The sequence below is a fragment of the Limulus polyphemus genome, unplaced genomic scaffold (genome assembly GCF_000517525.1).
Source record: "Limulus polyphemus unplaced genomic scaffold, Limulus_polyphemus-2.1.2 Scaffold2335, whole genome shotgun sequence".
Taxonomy (NCBI): domain Eukaryota; kingdom Metazoa; phylum Arthropoda; class Merostomata; order Xiphosura; family Limulidae; genus Limulus; species Limulus polyphemus.
Genome location: NW_013667945.1, coordinates 75,568 through 79,479, shown reverse-complemented (window position 1 = coordinate 79,479; position 3,912 = coordinate 75,568). Strand labels below are relative to the sequence as shown.

At 33.2% G+C, this 3,912-nt stretch overlaps 1 long non-coding RNA gene across 1 annotated transcript in view; it reads left to right on the top strand.

Moving 5' to 3' along the window:
- LOC111087584 overlaps positions 1-3,912 on the top strand; it is an 8,393-nt gene continuing 4,481 nt past the window's right edge. The window contains exon 1 of the long non-coding RNA XR_002612267.1: positions 1-3,908. This is a non-coding gene — a long non-coding RNA (uncharacterized LOC111087584). The remainder of the gene's footprint in view (positions 3,909-3,912) is intronic.

The window sequence follows — 3,912 nt, the reverse complement described above, 5'->3', positions numbered from 1 at the left end:
AAATGTCAAATTGCTTGTTCAAATCAATCATTAAAGCTTGGTTATTTAAGGTTTACAAGTAAACTTAAACGTATGATACTTGTGAGAATGTATTTTTCAAAATATGAAAAACTGTAAAGCTAACTGTGTTAATAGAATGTTATTTTGCTTAAAGATGTTTTACTATTGTTAATAATAATAATATGTATTTCTTTCTCATCTTACTATAAAAAGTTATGGCCTTTTATGTGTATGATGGAACAAAAACCGTGAATTCTACAGTGTGTATTATCGTGAAAACTAATCGTTGGAGTGGAGAACATATTAGTTGGTAAACTAATAAAAAAAAACTGTTTTGACTGATAAAACATAAATGTAAAAATACTATTTTTTACATGCTTTTGGTCTAAAAATTATAAGGGTGTGACTCAATATTATAAAAATGTACATGCAGTAATAAGTGGTTTATTCCTACTAATTGGCATGGTCATGGGGACTTATCCCCCAGGAAGATGAGAAACATATTTCTTTCTTTATTCATTCAGTATGTATATAGTATTGATTTACACCCTCCCAGAGAAAATTCTGTGGATGTCCACGTGCTCAGTGGTCTGAAATAGTAACATTACCATTAACTTTTTAGCCGATGTTTAAACGTTTTTGTTTTCTCTGTGTGTGTGTGTGTGTGTGTGTGGGGACAGACACCATCTTCTCTGTTGATCAGAAGTTTGTACATTTGTAGCTTCTACTAGTTTAGAGTTTCATCATTGTTCCCAGATATTTTAATAATTTTTCGTAACTTGTAATATCAAAAACAGTTTTCGTATTAAACTTCCTCTGTTCCTTTTGCCCCCCCAGTGGCACAGCCATATATCTGCAGATTTACGATGCTAGAAACCGAGTTTTGATACCCGTGGTGGGCAGAGCACAGATAGCCCATTGTGTAGCTTAACTTAATATATTCCTTTTTTTAAACCTATAAACATGTTAGTTTACAGTGATTTGTAAACTTTTTGTTTGTTTAAGAAACAGTCTCCAAGTTGTTAATCATTCAAACAACTTAACTCAATTTATAAAAAAGCTGCAGCAAACATCTTTTTCTGCATTTAAAATGAAAAAATTCAATTATTTTCGGTCTTCACCAATTCATTTACTTGTTTTGAGGAATGGTATATTTAACATGGTACAACTTACCCCTATACTTTAAAGCATCACAAGTTTTGTGAAGTCAATTCCACAAAATTATTCTTAATTAAATTGTTTTCTTAACTTAAGAAAAAAGTCCAATACATTTATCAAATTTATTCAGAATGTAACATACTAAAATTAGAAACGAAATCCTAGTTATTAACAGTGTCATGAAGACAGGATTTAACATAAATGTGAGTTATTATGCTTTTGAGATTTTTTTTATGTAAGCAAGCTTTAAAAGCCAATTTTAATATTGTTTAAATCCATTAAGTTAGAAAAGGTAATATTTGTTTTTCAATATTTTTGAAGTCGTGTTAATTAGTACATCTTTGCTAGATTACAAGAATTTTTGCTGTTATCTTCATGGCACCTAATGTACTCAGTGGTAGGACATCTCTTCAAGACAGTGATGATTATAATAGTCATTGTAAGGGTGACAGTTTGGTTTTTTAGGTTAAGGATAATGGCTGATGTAAGGTCAGTTTTAGGGGAGGATGCAGTATGTTGGGTTTGCAGTAACACAGAAACAATGTGGACTTGTTAATATTTTATATCACAATGTTTTGACGAAATGAAACTGATCCAGTCTCTCAAAATGGTATTTCTGTTCTTGGATAATGGAGTAGTGATTGTGGGAGGAGAGATTTTGGTACATATTTGTGTTTATACACCCTCACCATCATTCATCATTTTCTGTCATGTTTAGTTTAGCTGGGTTTCTAGTCTGGTGAGATGCTGTAGTGTGGCTAACTATTTTTCATCAGCTCTTCTATTGTGAGCTTATTGTATGTGACTTCTGCATTTTTTTTACCTCTATGATGAGAGTGTGGTGGGTGCGTTTTCTTCAGCTCCTTTGTGGTAAGACTGATTTGTTGCCTCTTCGTCTTCTCTATGCTAAGCATATGGTATCTTCATTTTTGTCAGCTCCTCTATGATGAGACTGAATTTTCCTCTTCTGTATCGTGCGGCCTCTATTTTCTTCAGCTCCCATGTTTAATGTGTGGCCTCTTCCTTTCCTCCATGGAGAGATTATGATGTGTTTAATCTTCATCTCCTCTATAGTGAGTGTGTTATGCAGCCTCTATTTTCTTCAGCTCCCATGTTTAATGTGTGGCCTCTTCCTTTCCTCCATGGAGAGATTATGATGTGTTTAATCTTCATCTACTCTATAGTGAGTGTGTTATGCAGCCTCTATTTTCTTCAGCTCACATGCTTAATGTGTGGCCCTTTCATTTCTTTCAGCTCCTCCATGGTGAAATTTCCTTTTCATCTTCTCTGTGTGTTTGGCCTTTTAATCTTCATCTCCTCTGTACTTGTAACTGTGATAGTTGTGCCTCTATATTCACATGTTTAGACAATTTGTGATATTGTATATTAAGACAAAAGTGTGAGGTTTTCCCTTTCACGTGATTTGTTTTTAATTGATTCGTGAACGTCACCAGATTTCAAGTGTGCTGAAATTGTGACTAAATGCTTGTGAGCTAAACATCAAAGAAAAAATCCTGCTCTTATGTCTTAGTACACGCAGAGATCACTCTTATTTTGATCCTGCATCGATATCCGAGAGTACACTAGCACTCTTTGTAGGGATGGTACGTACGCCGGTATTAAAGCAATATAAAAGTCATTTGGGATTTCTTCTCTACAGGTCACCAGAAGCTAGTAGATATGAAGAGCTACATGGAATAGTTGCTCTATCTTCATTGTTTATGCTGCTTTTCAGCTATCTAGAGCATTCCAGTTAAAAACCAGTGAATAGCTAAAATGATATTTCTTATTTTTGTTCATCATCATCTTTCTTCAACAGGCTTAGTGAGTATCTATTTCTAGCAGTACCTATAATTTTATCATCATTTTATAGAGCAAAACTAACTTTGACTATCTATTTTATTGTTATTCTATGCAAAATTTATAAAGTTTTACAATACACTTTAGAACCCAGGTATGCCATCTTATAAAAAAAAAAGTAAATACGTAAATATTAGGAAAAACATTATTGCTAAATAAAAAAGCTATGTAGGACTAGCTACTGAACTTGAAGAAAAAGAAGGAACCAAAGAAGATAGGGATGGAAGTGGACATATCACTTGATCTGGCTAATGATCACATAGCAGACTAAGCTGCCCAGACTTTACACGGAGAATAAAATCCTTACATTACTGGCAAAACAAGTAGAATTTCTAATCGTAAAATGTTACTCTATTGTAAAATAGTCATACAAGTAGTATTCTAAAGTTAACTAAGGGAAAGGTATAATAATGAAAGCTGGGATTTTATTTAAACACCAAGTTTTCAATGGATTGAGTGATACGGCCACTTCCATCCTCATCTTGTTTGGTTCCTTTTTTTTATTCAAGTTCAGTAGCTAGTCCTACATAGCTTTTTTATTTAGCAATAATGTTTTCCTACTACTTGTTAATATGGCAGTGGTGACATTCGAAATTCCTTCTTTTTACATATAAGAATACATAGGTAATTCAGTTGGTTCCCTAAGTGTTTAAATATTATTCATTTACCTTACTGGTAAGCTTTCTAACCTTAAAAATTATAATAGCATTTGTATAGAGTAATGTGACCAAAAATGGGGGGTCATATGTTTTTCACGACCTTTATTTGTTATAAATTGTTTGCAACAGTGTTTTAGTTACCGTGTTCCTTTGTTTAAAGTGTCTTTATTGATGTTGAATGGGAATTCAGTTCTTTCTAAGTGTCATCCAGCCACTGTGATGGGAAAGGAGGTCA